A 16770-nucleotide genomic window follows, 5' to 3' on the forward strand; every position below is an offset into this window, starting at 1 on the left:
GGAATCTGCCATCCTCCTTTAGACGGCCAAAAAGTTTTCAGGAGATTCTTCTCTCGAACGTGGATAAAGGTTTGAAATTGTTCTTACTAAGAACCCAAGTCTCCGAGGAATACATGAGGACTGGCAAGATCAGAGCTTTGACCATATGGTGAGACGTTTCGAGCGGAACAGTTTTTATAAGCTGAAATAGGCTCTGTTGGCTGCCAACAACTTTAAGTGGATTTCGTCGTCGTAGCTATTATCGGTTGTAATTTTCAACCCTAGATAAGGAGAAATTATCAACAGTCTCAAAATTGTAGTCTCCTATCTTTATTGTTCTTATTTAACCAGTGCGATTTGATGTCGTTGGTTCTTTCGTTTTTGGTCTTTACTTCGTCTTGCCTTCATTCTTCATTAATGTGCAGTGCAAGATCTCGCACCGCCTGCTCGATCTGGATGAAGGCATCTCGGGTTGTTCTTCTCATGATGTCAATATCGCCAGCATAGGCCAGTATTTGAGTGGACTTAAAAAGGATGGCGCCTCTCGTATATAGCTCAGAATTACGGATCACTTTTTCCAGGGCCAGGTTCCAAAGGAGCAGGGGATAAGGCATCTCCTTGTCTTAGACCAATGTTAAGGGTTGAATGGTCTCGAGAGTGGCCCTGCTGCCTTTATTTATCCTCGTACGTTGGTCTACTAAGTTTTATCAATTTCATCGGGATATCGAATTTTCTCATGGCCGTGTACAGTTTTACCAGGGTGATCATAGGCGGCCTTGAAGTCGATGAAAAGATAGTGTAACTAATGACCATATTTCAACAGTGTTTCCGTTGCTTGCCGGAGAGAGAAAATCTAATCGGTTGCTGATTTGCCAGGAGTGAGGCCTCTTTACCTAGGAAGATAGCAGAGAATTTCTTATAGATGGTACTCAGCAGCATGATACTTTTACGATTGCTCCCTGTACTTTTCGAGTTCACAGACCTGTTGATTTTCCCCGTATTCCCTTTTCTGCCTATGAAATCGCTTTTCCGCTCGGCGGAGTTCACGGGAACTGTGAACTATCCGGAGTTATTTGTGATTGTTGCACTGGCCGGTATGCAGCATTGTTCCGTTCTGGTGCCAAGTATTTTTAGCCGTACCAATGTTCTTCACGTGGTTGTGAAAATCATTTGTCGAACCTCTGTTGCTGCAGTTATTGCGGCATCCATTTCTTCCTTATACGTGTTGCGGAGGGCTTGGTTGTGGATGGCTTCATTCTAAACCGTGTTGTAATTCGCGCCTAGAGCACCATACTAACAAGATAGTGATCCCAGTCTATATTGGCCCCCATACTTCGATTAACACCTGGTCAATTTGGTTGAAAATGATCCCATTTGGAGAGGCCCACCTTTATTTGTGGACCGCATTACACTCAGACCGGGTGATTCCAACAGCCAATTGAATAATACGCAGTCTGTTGTCAATTGTGATTTTATGTAAGCTATGGAAGTCAACTGTCGCCTGAATATGTGCTTCGTCTCTACTTGGCTGTTAAAATCTCTGAATATGATTTTGATATCGTATCTGAGGCAGGCTTCGTAGCGTTGTCCCCGTCGTGGAAGGTATCCTTCTCCGACCCTGTAGTTTCTCAATAGCTTCAAGATTTCGTCAATATCTTTTGCAAGAGGCGGTGGGTATTTATAGCCTTATAATAATAGTTCCATAAGGACAGCAAAAGAGAAAAAGAAGGGCGAATAAACCATCACTGTATGGAAGAAAGCCACCTGCTTCGACTACAATGGACCACTAGGTTCTGAGTGCTCAGAGGTTTCAACACGTATAACTTCAGAAGGTTCGAAGAATCTCAAAAAAATTGCTGCTTGGGAAGATCCACCTGTCCTTGCATTAATTTATTTCTAAACAGCGACCAGAGCGCTTTACTGTACCATATTTTATGGGATCAACGAAGAAATTGTTACCTACGCTCAACGAAGAAATTGTTACCTACGCTCAACGAATAAATGAATTAATTACTCTCAGTGGCTTCTTATACTCCTGTGTACCGTCTTCGGTTGTGTTGGAAACCGACAGTCAAGTAAATGAAACTTGTATTCTTTCCACAAAGAACCAAATTCCTTTTCAAATGTAATGTGGTCAGCATTGCACTCGCCCGGGATTACCCTGACTCAGGTACTCATTCAGCTCAGTCGACTGGTATTCGACATCAAGCCACGAAAACAAATCCCTCTGCCGCCAGTGAGATTTCAACCGCGACCTTCCGCAACAACAACCCAGCGCGCTAACCATTTGGCCCATCCACACCAGAATCCTTATTCATTATTTCTGAAAAATGATTTGTATTTTTCCCAGTTACTTTTAGTTTTGTATTTCATTAAAGTATTTAAAGTACCTGCTAAAGTGAGAGTTGGTTTTTAAAATACCTTATTATGTCTCGTTCAAATGGACGGCTTAATAAAAGTGAAAATGGCATTTCTGTGAGGTGGATCTGGTCTTAAATTTGGACCTTTTCTCTACAAATCCGTCTGGAGCTTTGCGAATACTTTCAACGAAAACCACCTCAATCAAAGATTCTTCTAATAAATTACGAACTCACCTACGAACTTCACGAATACGAGGATCTAGTGCAGTTAGAAAAAATATCCTGCACAAATAGTTACGAGCCTAGATCTTAGGGTTTATACATTTCGACCTCTCACAACCGTCAGGAAATCCAACCACCATACTGACTAAACATTTAAGCGTTTCAATATCTGCAAACTTCTTTCTGCCTACTTTCCAAGCAAAAGGAAGATACTAAGATATTATATCTATCAAAATTGAAGATACGCAGCCATTTATGTTTTTCATCACCAAAGAGTAGTCATCCACTGCAAATAGTGACTCCTTCTATGATGTCACTGCCATCGCAATAAGAAATCCTCGAGTTAATGCACTTGCTCATTTTCCTAATCATAAAACCCGACTTGTTGCAAATAACATTCAGCATCATTTCCATTTTAACGCTGCCATTTGCATTTCATGACCATCATCGTTTAGACTTTTCCTTCGCTGGTTGAATTTGTTACTCGTCGCGGTAGCTAATGCAAACAATCGCGTAGTAGTTTCTTTGGTGGCAGAATCCTCATTCCATTAAGTGGCGCCACTTATTTGTAAATAAAGACATAATAAAGCTAAAGTATTTCCGCTCACTGAACTTTTCTTGGGACGCAGCGCTGGAGTGTCTGAAGAATCACAGGCGACAGGAGAGTGCGTGGAATGGCGAAAATCCTAAACTATTGACAATAATGTGGCCTTGTCTTGTCTAGTAAATGGCTAGAAGGAGTGGCTAGAAGCAACGTCAATGCCCGCAGTCATGGAACTATCAATAAAGCTATCCAGGACATGTTATGACGGAGCTTCACCAAGGAAATTTGGACTGATAGTGCTCCTGTTTGCTATAGATCTGGTGTCGGAACATGTAAATATATTTGCTTTTATATCGTATCGTCTAGATGTATACTACGAAATATCTATTGACCATATTCACATGGAAGTCTGTAGTCTAAATTCACAGAAACACCGTTGTCATGTCTACAATAATATTCTCATTATGGATATATAGTACAAGTATATATGTATATCTCATCGTAAGTGGGTGAAATTTATTCATTCAGAAAAAACAACTTGTTTTTATATTGACCAGTTTACTCCACAGAATTAAAATTCAATACAACCTTGGGGATTATAGAGCCCATGTGTGGACTACAGTCGTACATATAAAATATTCAAGAGTCCGCCACATTGATGTCGACTTTTACGATGGCAAATGCAATTATTGAGAAAGCGTTTAGATTTAGATAATCATCATCATCATCCGCATTCTCCCAAACGGTATTAATTCTACTTCATATGAGGAGGACAAAGATAATCCATACTGCTTCCTTTTTATTGGGTATTTGAAATCCTGAGCTCTTGGTAGCCTTCTGCATTAAGATATAGAAAAGGAAACTCTTTCTGAATTAGAATTTCAGATAAATGCTCATGTTTCGTGCATGAGCGCATAACTTAACGCGGCTGGGCTCACCAGCACTAGTTTGTCCTCCTCCTTCATTGTCCGGAAATTTAAGGATGAAAGAGACCAATTCCAAACCGACCGAGGCAGCAAGGAAGTACATACCGACATCTATCTTAACATCATATTAAATTTTTTTTAATGCAATAATTAACAATAATCAAGTCGTAAGAACCTGTTGAACCTGCCTAGCGATTTATTATAACTCTGTTAGAAACCCCTTTCACACCTTCCCTTAGTAATAATAAATTAGTTGGAAGCTGTATTGAGCAGCTTGTACGAAACCTCCCTCCTGGGTTCCATTGGTGCATGCTTTTGCAATATTTTCTACCCGAACCAACAGACCAGATACACTGCAAGGCTAGTCTTCAATATTTTTTTGAGAATGATGAAGTCCTAAGTCCGCATCAACTTAATGCTGGACCGGGCCAAATGGGGAGCAACTTACTCCCTCTTTTTTGGTCCACGGACCACTGGTTTAGGGCTTAACACCCAAACTTTCAAAAAATGTCAGGCGATGACGGCTTTACGGTTTCTTACCAGGGCAGAGGCAAATCGTCAGACGCTGCCTCACCTCTGTCCTGGGAGCAGCGTAACCGAAGCGGCTCGCAGATGTTGAGTGCTCCTCCTCCATCATTGTCAAAAAAATATTTTCAGCTCTAGCCAAGCTCTGGTCAATAAGGCGGATCTGCGCTCAATATAATTCGTAGTCATGTCGTATTCTGCGAATTATATAAAAGAGCACTCAACATTTGCTAGCCGCTTCAGTCACGCTGCTCCCAGGGCAGAGCTGAGGCAGCGTCTGACGATTCGCCTCTGCCCTGGTACGAAATCGTAAAGCCTTCATCGCCTGACATTAGTCTTCAATGTTGAATGTTAAGGAACAACTTCTTCAAAAAGTAACTTGTCGCCGGAATTGCGGCGTTCCGATCACTTAGCTTGGTCGGTAGGCTACGCGGTGCTGGTCCGTACGGAAAAAATCCTGCCGCCGTAGCTCAAATTCGATTAATAGATACTTACCTGGTACGAAGTAACAATGATTTGACATATATAAATCTAGAGCTCTTGTTAATAATCTCCATCTCAATCAACCCCATCTTCCTTCTCCTCCTAGGAAGGATTTTGATTTTTTCGTTTTAGTGTTAGTTAGTTAGTTTAGTTAAATGGGGAGAGCCGCAGCTCCGAGCACTCAGGCCATTATTAGGCCCATTGTACTATCCCCGTAAGTTGCCTATTCAATGGCTTCCCGCCTACGGTGTTCGCAGGCTTTAGCGAATCTGAGAACATTCTCAAGAGGCAGAGAGTGTGCAGATTCTTCATTGAAGAAAACCTTGCCAAGGTGTCTTCGTCTGAGATCTGAGGATGCCGGGCAGCTGCATACAAAGTGCAGGGCTGTCTCCTCCTCCTCCTCACATTGGCTGCACACAGCCGAAATCACTACCCCAATCTTTTCCATATGGTAGTTTAAGGGGCAGTGTCCCGTCAAAAGCCCTACTAGGGATGTTTTTCAAGGAATTTCCATATAGACGCATACCCTTCGGATTGGCCGCCTTTCCACGCCCCAATGGTATCGAGCCTATATGCGTCGTTGGCTGCTTTCCATTTCACCTCCAAGTGGATGGGGGGTAAATTTAGGATGGCTTCAAGTGCTGCAGTCGGCGTAGTACTCATTGCTCCAGTAATACTTAGGCAACCAAGTCTCTGGATCTGCGTTAGCAGCTTCCTGCTGTTAGCAAAGTTCAGTCTTGGCCACCAGACAATGCATGCATACATCAAAATGGGTTTTATTATGGATGCATACATCCAATATATCCGTTTAGGTGAAAGTCCCCAGGTCTTACCTATCGCATTCCTACAGCACCAGAGCAATCTGCAGGATTTCTGGTATTGTTCCTGGATATGATGCTTCCACGTTAACTTGGAGTCGAAATGTACTCCTAAGTACTTGACTGTTTGTGCTAGCTGGATTTCCGCTCCTGCTAAGGTGGGTAGCGTATAGCTGCCCCACCTGACGTTCCTAGTGAACATAACTAGTCCAGTCTTCCTAGCGTTCACCGTGAGTCCATTGCGGAGGCACCAGCTGTGGATTACATGCAGAGTTGCATTCAAGCGGTCACATACTGTGTCCGCAAACTTATGTGACCGCTTATTACGGCTAGGTCGTCCGCAAATGCTTGCGCGAAGACTTTTTTGTCCTCCAGGAGCCATAACAGTGGAGAGAGAACCCCTCCCTGTGGGCAGCCCCTGAGACATCCTGCTTCAATAGACTTCTGGCCGACCGATATGTGGATTTTTCTCCACTCTAGCATGTGAAGGATCCACCTGATTAGCAGCGGTTCGATTCCATGCTGTCTTGCCGCATCACAAATTGCCGCAAATGAAGCATAATTGAAGACACCTTCGATGTCCATGAATGCGCCTAAAGCGTATTCTTTATCGGACATCGCCTTTTCAATTTTTGCCGTAAGTTCATGGAGTGCTGTCTCCGTGGATTTGCCTTTCTGGTAGGCGTGTTGCCTATGGTGAAGTGGCCATTTAGGAATGTGTGTATCCCTTATGAACCGATCTACTAATCTTTCTAGTCCTTTTAGCAGAAAGGGCGTTAGGCTGATCGGCCGAAAGCTTTTTGCGTCTGTGTAGGTGGGTTTTCCTGGTTTGGGAATGAACAACACCTTCACATCCCGCCATTTAATTGGAATATAAGCGTGTGCTAGGCATGCCCGATATATATTCCGAATGTGTACACCCAGGGCATCCATTCCTTCTATTACTAGCGCAGGGATGATGCCATCCGGACCTGCAGACTTATATCTATGGAACGAGTTAAATGCCCATTTCACTCGCTCCAGTGATACTACTTTGCATGCCAGATTCCAATCTCTCGGTTGAGGGCTGTATGGACCTGTTGGCCCCGAGATTAGATTTTGGATGCTGCCTGTGAAGTGTACTTCAAGCAAATGATTTGCCGTTTCTTCATCGCTTTCTGTGTACTTCCCATTCTGTAAACGTAAGTAACCCAGTTTCTGGCTACGATCTTTGACCAGAATCCGCTTCAGCTTTGAGGTTGCCTCAAGAGAGTTAGTCTCTTCGCAAAAGCGTCTCCAAGATGATCGTTTAGCCGATCTTATGCTCTTCTTTAGAGCCTTCTGTGCCAATTTATAGCGATTCCAGCTAGTGCTTGATTCACCCTTCAGAGCACGATTAAGGAGCATCCTTGTCGTTCTCCTCTGTTTTGCCAAATCCGAGTTCCACCATGGTGTTTTACCCTTCTTTGGCATCTTGAGTGGACAGCTTTCTTCGAAAGCTTCTCTCATGCTAGTTGTGATCATCTGGGTTGTCTTCTCAATTCCAGCAATGGATTTGATGCGCCTCCCAGGGATCGTGACTCGGGCGTTCAATTCTGTTTGATACATTACCCAATCTGTCTTCCTCGGATTTCGAAATGGAGTGGGTGGAGGTAGATCCATGCCCATAACGAAATCAATGCGTCTGTGATCCAAGAGTGTGATGTCGTTTGATACTCTCCACTCTCCGATCAGAGCCGCGATGTCAGGAGATGCCACCGATGTCGATGACCTCTCGCCTGACCACGTTGAAGAAAGTGGGTTCATTACCCACATTTAAGATCTGCAAATCGGTTCCTACTAGATACTCCAGTAGTCTCGATCCTCTTGCATTGATGTTCGAACTTCCCCAGCATATGTGGTGAGCGTTGATATCACATCCTGCTATTACCCCCATGCCTCTACTTTTGGCATATTGGATAGCTCTGATGAATGTTCCACTGGGAACGTCTTCTGCGTCGTAGGGAAAATATGCAGAGCACCATAGTATCTCTTTATCTCCCTGTTGACTTTTTATGGTTAGCTTAGCCGATGTGGTGTCGCCATCACATAGGTCGTTAACCAGGTTAGCCTGGAAGTCTTTGGAGACTACCATGCAGGTGCGGGGTCGATCGCTTCCATTGGCATACAATAGGTCAGCATGTTGGAAGTTTAGGCCCCTGACTGCCCCACCAACAACCCACGGTTCTTGTATGAGGTATATAAATGTCTTGCAGCTATTGATCCGACGACCGATAAGTGCAGTCGCCGCTTTACAATGCTGCAAATTTACTTGGGAAATGTGGCACCTCATTTACGTTTCAGATGTAGATGCCGGGGGCTGCATGTCCTCTTCAATAGTTTTAGGAGCCGACACTTGTAACGTGACGGTCCCCAGCCCATAGTAGAGCCGGCAACCCGATTTTTCCCGAACTTTCTTAACATCAGGTTCGGGAACGCCGATAGTGAGAAAAGCTCCCGGCCTATCGGTTCTCTCTCCTGTTTTGCTGCCTAGCAGCAACCAGGTGGAAGTGTTAAGGTTGTTCTGTACACAAAGTTGTTCCAGGACCCCGACACCATTTCGCTCTTCTTCTGGAAGCCAGAGAAAGCACTTTTTGATCGATGGAAGCTCAGAGACCCTTTTCAAGGTTAGTCGCGCACCCTCCCACACATCGTTAAGGGAGGAGCAGTACTGCCTGAGCCACTCGTTCGTGTCTTCGTCGGCAAAGTTCAGCCGTAACATTTTACGGTATACACCTACCGACTCAAAGCAAAGCTTAATGCCTTGCGCGGACGCAGTCCTTACAGCTAGGAGGAGTTTCCTCCTAAGCTGTTCGCACTGTTCAGTATCGTAGTCGGATGGATTAGAGTCGTCATACAGGACCCATCCATCGGCTTCGATAGCCTTGACTGCAAATGAAGGCCTAGCCGTTGCCGGCCGAGCCCTCTTTGCCGCCTTTTGTGTCGAAGAGTTAGGATCGTCCGAGGACCGCTGCCGCTTCGGTTTCCCCTTAGCCGCAGGTGCCCCGAACGCTCCTTTCCCCTCAACCTTGGCACTGCTCTTTGGTTGTGCGTTGCCCGGAGGCGGTTTGCCCGAAGGCGGTTTGCCCGGAGACGGTTTGCCCGAAGGCGGTTTGCCCGGAGGCGGTTTGCCCGAAGGCGGTTTGCCCGGAGGCTGTTTGCCAGAAGGCGGTTTGCCCGAAGGCAGTTTGCACTCCGTGGACAGGTGCTTACCCATGGGCAAGACTTTAGCCTCAGCAGGTGGCGCCGATTGGAGCCTGGGGTCAGGAGTAGTGACAGAAGGGGCCTGCTTCGGCTCATCCGTTAAGGACTGGGTCCCAATTGAATTGGTTCCCACTTGAATAAGTGGGGAATCTGAGTCTAGACTCAGGTTCTGCATCGATGAGCTCAGGGTTGCCCCTTCACTCGGGGTTGGATCGTCACGATCGAAGTTTAATTGTGTTTGCTTAGTAGGTTTGTGTTTTTGTTTTTTTGTTTTTTCATAGTTGGCTGCCATGGCCTCAATTTTTCCGGGGAAAGTAAGTCGATCTCGGCAGAGCCCCTTTTTGCCGAGACAAAGCTAGTTGAAATTGGGGGTCGCCTGGTACCCAGAGTTCACCGTTTACGGCCACATCTTAACCCCTGTGACCATTCAGCCCTCGGCACGGTAGTCACACCTTGGCTTGGGGTTTTAATTACCGCTTGGCTTCAGGTGTCACCTCCCGTTTCCTGGAGGATCTTCCTTACTGAGCTCCTTCACCACGTCAAGGTAGATAATCGTCGAGGGAGTCGTTTTAGTGTTAGTATCTAACTAATAATTAAGTTCTCTTCCGTTTTTTTTGCCTATAACACTTTATGAAATATTTCATCTAAATTTTATTTTATTAATTAATTTTGCATTACCATTTACTTTAGTTGCTTTTGCATATGTTTTTCCTTCCTCGTTCTTATTGTTTTCTTGTTTTGGTTGTTCTTTCGGTTATTTTTCTGCTCGGCCAAACGGGGTAGTCATTTTATCCGTTCTTAACTTCGACGTTCATTACAGATTCTGTTGTCATATATATACCGATCCGCCATCGTTCGCAGTTACTTGAAATACCTTTCAGCTCCCCCCACCCCTCTTCTACTCTTCTGCGCCAAGTGCCCTTGGGCGGACCACTCGTCGGCCATCTTAGGAGAGTGAAGTCCATCGCATGACTAGCTCGCAATGCAATTATCGCCTCTCCTTAATGAGTGTGGCGCCGACCAAGCTTTTTATTTGAGATGGTGTCAAGCCGGCGTAATCCGATGGTATAGGCAGTTGTTGAGTTCACTTTCCATGTGCTACTCCCATATAGCAACACAGAACAATCTCATCTTGATCTTGGTGTTGAGATGACTGCAACTGCAGATCTTAGACAGAGCAGCAAATGCGGATCTAGCACATATAGCAACACAGAACAATCTCATCTTGATCTTGGTGTTGAGATGACTGCAACTGCAGATCTTAGACAGAGCAGCAAATGCGGATCTAGCACTGTTAATGCGGCGAGCAACATCCAGTTTAGTGCCGCCGTCGGCTGAAATCACGCTTCCTAGATGTACAAATTGATCGACACCTTCGATGCTCTGCCCATTAATGCAGATAGGGAGACTGCGATAACCCGTCAAACTGAGAACCTTAACTTTTTGGTGTTTATCTTCAGTCCAACTCTACTTGCATCTCTTTCTGAATACAGAGCCATTTGGCCAAGGTCCATGACGTGGTGAGAGGGCAAACAGATGTCATCAGCCTAGTCGACGTGTTTGAGGAAAGTTATCATTGTCCATTGAAATCCTTCACGTCCTCCGGACAAGACAGCACGAAGGAACTTCACCAATAACAAGAAGAAATAATATCGGCGATATAATCCTATATCCTCCGAGATTTTACCTCAGTTTAACACGTGGCATTTTGCGTCACCATATAACGCTTTGATAATGGCTATTAATTTCTCAGTTAAAACCCTTCCTGCGTAGAGTAATCCTGATACACTTCCTGCTCACGCTATCGAAAGCTTCTCCGAAATTGATGAAGAGCAGGTGCAGTGAATTGATGTGGTCAATGCAGGAGGATTATTTTGGGTATTATCTTGGCGAAGGCAGGGAGCACGCAGATAACCCTCCAATTGTCACACTTAAAACGGGTGCCCTTTTTTTTTGAATCTTAAAGATCATTTCGTTTTTGCACTATCTGGAAAAGGTCTCGGGTTTCCAAGATTTCCATAGATCTGCAGTAACTGCAGGTGCCGTCAACACCAGCGGCTTTACTCCGTTCGAATGGAGGAATAGTCCGTATTCGCATACTCCAGTGACTAGCCATTTCCCACGCCACTGGATGCGAAACCTCACACATATGACGTCGTAAGTGTTCTCTCCAAATCTTCAGTTGCTCATCATCGCGGATAAGAAGTGAACCATAAACATCCTCCTCAGGACCATCGTAAGCTTTGCGACCATATGCACGCTCTTTCATGATGCGGTATATACTTCAGAAACCATTGCGTTCTGCGGCATTTTTCGCTCTTCTGACCAGCGCACGTGCTGAACTTCTCGGTATCGGAATTCGAGCGTCTCACGCCTGCCAATGCTCACAGCAGTTAATACAACCCCTTCCGTTTATCGAACCGTTTCCACGATTCTGCAGTCAGCCAGATCTTATGAAGCCCCTTCACGACATGGCCAGCAACCTGTGTAGCACCCGAGAAATAAGCAGGTGGTGAATTACTCAGTATATGTAACGTCCAATCAGCAAGATTGCTCTCTCTCTAGAATGTTAGAACTCAGGGAGTCAAATTATAAAAAGTACGTTCGTCGCCATGCCTGTTTGTTAAGCACAACAGCAATTGAAGCAGGAAGCCGCTATGATGCTGATGCCTAGTCTCTTTTTCTTCTTCTTCTATGGCTCTACAGCCCAATGTCGATCCTTTAACCTCTCGAAGTCTTCGTCGCCACTCTACTCGTTTGAGCGACTACATCCTCCAATTTTAGAAAAAGAACAGAGTGTAACTTGCATTGTTCACTGAGTCCTCCCATTTGTTTTGGGGATTTCCAGGTGGTCATTTACCTTCCACTTCGCCTTGCAGAAGGCGCCAGACAATTTTTCTTACGCCCGTATGCTCCACATGGCCTGCCCACTGCTTTTGAATCTATGGATGGTAGCTTCTGCTACGTCGTATATTCGGTATAATTCACAATTATATCTCAAGCGTCCTTGAAAGTTCTGTTAAAAACAAAGTGCGCAAGTGCCAGTTCAATACTTTGCGACCACAATCAGTGCTATGAGTAATCAATGTTACGTACTTTTTTCACGTAGATATCCACTTGCCATTTTACACCCTCACCTATGGTCTCCTCTCCATAATTTACTGCATCTCGGCAATTTCGCTCTTGCTCTTTGGTTACTTCCTATCCGATTACTTCTTGTACTTTTCCAATATCGCGACGGAAACGCTTATGCAGTTTCACAGCGCCTTCCTGCCACCTTGTAACCTTTCGGATACCATCCACCTGCGGTTTCAGAACCTCTTGAATAACCTAGTTCTGCCATTTTGAAGCACCACGTCCAAGGCTTCTCTGCCACTTTTTACTTTCTCGAATGACCTTTGCTTCTCCATTTCTTCTTTGCTGTCTTGACACCTTCTGATTACTCATTTTTTTTAAGCATGAGCTTGTCGTGCTGACACAGTACAGTTCCCTCTTTTCTTTCCTTAGGTTCTTCAGGGGAGTATCTTACTCGCTTGGTAGTTTTTGCTATCTGTTTTCCTACTTCTGGAGTACTCTCGTACTGCGATTTTTCATCTTCTCAGCATGCCACTTTCTGAGAGCTTCCCTTCTGTTCTTGCTTCGCCTCGTTCCATTAAATATTTCTTCATATCGTTGCTTTCATACGCCAACTCTAGAATTCCTCGAACCAAGGATCATCCATCTTTGAAACTCACACAATCTAACCGCTTTCACAAATTGTTATGTACTGGTTTTAGGCAGATGCCCACTTGGATACCGAGACTTCCGTACTCGGACTAGTTTGTGTGAAAACCCAGCACTTCCCAAGCCCACCTTATTTGAAACCCTTCCCATCCCCGCAAAAGAGGGGTGTAAATGTTTTTTATCGAATATAACCATGTTGGGCGTGAAATGAAAGTTCTCGATTAGAACTTTCCGGTTCAGATATTAGTTTTCAGATTAGTATCTAATGGGAGGAGTGCGGGAAAAATTATGATGATTCATGCGCGTGGTATTTAGGCCTCAAAATACTCCTCGTTACGATTCATCTGTTCAAAATAAGCTAGATTGTTATATTTTGAAAATATGCTGCGAACTGCCCTTAGGTTCATCATAGATCATAGATCTATTTTACGTAGAATGGGACGAACCACGGCTGTGTAAATCTAAAAACCATCTTCGAGCGAAGACCCCATTTCCTTACAATGATCCTCTTACTGACGTAGAATGCAATTCAAGCCTTGTTAACGCTCAGTTCTATGTGCAATCTCCAATTTAACTTAAGGGGACATGATGGGTTCAAGTTTGTGAAAAAAGAAATTTTTTATGATTAATTTTGGTCGAAATGCATCGGAAAATATGCGATAAGAATATGAAAGTCATATTCGATTTTGAAAATAAGTGGGCAGTGTATATAGCACGGTTGGTCCAAGCCGCGTTTTTAGCCTCTTACTTCTTGTATCATGCCTTTCTCTTCAAAACGTCTGCTTTAGTTGGGCATATTACACATTCTCTTTTGGTTAGCATGTTGTATAAGTCGAAGGGAACACTTTGGAAACTGGTTTTACCAGTTATGATTCAGCTTGTGTACTGAAAAGTCACTACTGTCAATACTGTAATAAATTTTTAAACGCGTTTCTTTAAAAACAACTTTTTTTGGGTTGGCGCGGAGAAGTTACAAACAAGTCAGGAAACCGGAAGCTTGACGCTTCTGAGGAGCACAACGTAGTTCCCCCTTGGCTGATAGCATTGACCCGAGATATTTAAATCGCTCAGTTCTGGGCAGGTTACTGTCATTGCCAGAACTGAGCGATTTAAATATCTCGAGGGGCAGGTTACTGCCATTGCCAGGACTCAGAGAAGGGGAACTTCCCTGATATCAATATCACCAAGTCGTTGGCATCCGCCACCATCTTCACCCCGATCGTGTCCAATATGCGTAGAATTTCGTCCATCACTTTCAACGAGAGCACCAGCGTACCTCTGCTCTGATCAAGTGGCAACCTCGTAGATATCCTGGTTCTTTGCAAGGACACTACCGATGCGTAAGATGTCCATCCAATCCTATTCAAATTAGAGCTTCCATGATGGCTGGAACCAACAGGTTTGTGAATTTGAAAAGTATAGGAAGCGCGCAAGTTTTACAAACAAGTCAGCAGGATGAAGACTTACCCACCTCGATGTTCATCTTGCCGAGACAAAGAGGGAAATCTAATTTCTGACAGAATGGGCATATTGGAGAGACGGATTGAGTACTTTGATGAGCTACTGAACATCGGCGAGTTGGACGTCTCGCCAACTAAAGACGACGGACAAATACTGCCACCACCAAGTATAGAGGAAACAGTCCACGCAATTCATCGGCTTAAAACTCATAAGTCGCCAGGGGCCAATGGAATTACAGTCGAATTGGTTAAATATGGAGGCGACGAATTACACCAAGTGGTTCAAGTGCTCAAGGTGTGGGACAGCGAATCAATGCCTGACGACTGGCAAAGAGGCATTATCTGTGTCATACATAAAAAGGGAGATCTCTGTGCGGCAAGCGATGAAAAAACTATTATAGAATATGGACATCAGTTCCACCATCTACTCATCGACTTTAAAGCCACCTATGACAGCATAGCCGGGGTAAAATTGTACACAGCCATGAGAGAATTCGGTATCCAGACGAAATTAATAGGACTGACTAGGCTGACCCTGACTAATGTGCGAGGCCAGATAAAAGCAGCAGGATCACTCTCAAGACCATTCGACATCAACAACGGTCTACGACAAGGGGATGCCGTATCATGCATCATCTTTAACCTGGCCATCGAGAAAGTGATCCGTGATGCTGAGGTAAATGCAAGAGGAACGATCCTCTTTAAGCCCACCCAACTACTGGCCTATGCTGACAATATCGACATCATGAGAAGAACGACCCAAGATGTACAAATTGCCTTCATCCAGATCGAGCAGGCGGCGTGAGATCTTGGGCCGCACATCAATGAAGACAAAACAAAGTATATGGTGGCCACGTCACTGGCCAAACGGGAAGAATAAAGATAGGAGACTACAACTTTGAGACCGTTGATAATTTCTCCTATCTAGAGTCGAAAATCACAACCGATAACAGCTACGACGATGAAATCCACGCACGGTTGTTGGCAGCCGAAAGAGCCTATTTCAGCTTACAAAAACTGTTCCGTTCGAAACGTCTCACCATAGGGTCAAAGCTCTTACTGTACAAGACAATGATCTTGCCAGTCCTTATGTATTCCTCGGAGACTTGGGTTCTTAGCAAGAAGAATTGCGAACTCTTGGCCGCGTTCGAGAGAAGAATCCTCCGAAGAATTTTTGGCCCCCTGCATGAGGATGGACGATTCCGTAGTCTACATAACGACGAAATCTATGAGTCAGGTTGTGGATAAAATCTGGCTCAATAGGTTACTGTGGGCGGGTCACTTAATCCGTATGGATGAGGATGATTCAGGCTAGAAAGTCTATAAGGGCAATATCTATGGTAGAAAAAGAAGACGAGGCAGACCCTGCCTGAGATGGAGCGATGGCGTAGGTCAGGACGCCAGACAGCTTTTAGGGATATGGAATTGGTGGACCTCGGCGCAAAACCGGGATGCCTGGAGTTTCTTATTAAGGCAGACCTAGACCGGATACCGGTTGTTGCACCGTTGATGATGATGATGATGATGGCTTCGGTACTAACGTTGCTGAATGTAGCCTCTGCATCCAGGAAGATAATCTTATATCCGAATTAAAAGAGTTCTCCCTGAGGCTTTTCGTCAATTAACTTCTCAAAGATGTCCAATTTTCCTTGCTTGTATCTACTGCCCACGTTGTGCGCTAAAAATGGATAATGACAAGGTGAACAAATAAAATTTGAATATTATCCCCCTTCCAACGAAATTGTTAAAATCGGAGAATCGCACTACAATACGACACATAGGGAGCGTTTAAGCACAAACTTTCGAACTCAGACTATTGGGGCTAAGCTACGGTAAAACAAGAAAGTATGCATTCACCCATAGAGTCAGATCAAAGAATGCTATAAAGTCCGCCCCATTAATTATCCGGCGATAAAATACACTTCGCCTAAGTTCAACGGATAGAGCTGAATATGCAAACTTTAATATAGGACAACCTTTCCAAAGCCGGCAAACGAAACTGTGACATCAACGACAGTAGTTTTCCTCAAACGAAGCGTAAAATGTCACTAAATTGCTCCCCAGAACTTGACCTGGGATGCTGTGAGCTAGTGCATTGTGTTCAGGAAGTGCTTGGGGCCACGCGCCCCCATGCGAAGCATAATGCGCGCGCACCACGTGCCTTTTCGGAAATTAACGCGTTAGTTCGTCGCCGACAGGACGGCGGTCGGGCTCTTTACATAATTCCCCGGCTGTATTTGAGTTTGTCCCCATTTGTTTATTGGCCTTTAATTAGGACGGCCGGGTTAGGTCAGATAGTTGTCCATCAATATTTTAGAGTGCTGTGGTCTGGATGCATTTTAATTACACATTGCTTGGTAAATGCATTCCGGCAATTAGTTACCGGGTGCTAAGGACGATCCTTCTGAACGTGTACTTAGGCGTTTTCGAGTGCTTTGACTCAAAGACGTGACTAGGGTATCCGCGAGGAGAAGTAACCCCCGCGTGAGTGCCACCATTTACCTACTA

The 16770-nt window shown here is 44.7% G+C and overlaps 1 protein-coding gene across 1 annotated transcript in view; it reads left to right on the forward strand.

The window, feature by feature from the left end:
- LOC119650333 (formin-J) overlaps window positions 1-16770 on the forward strand; it is a 218778-nt gene that overhangs the window by 179622 nt on the left and 22386 nt on the right. The window lies entirely within an intron of this gene.

The sequence above is a fragment of the Hermetia illucens genome, chromosome 2 (assembly GCF_905115235.1).
Source record: "Hermetia illucens chromosome 2, iHerIll2.2.curated.20191125, whole genome shotgun sequence".
Lineage (NCBI taxonomy): Eukaryota > Metazoa > Arthropoda > Insecta > Diptera > Stratiomyidae > Hermetia > Hermetia illucens.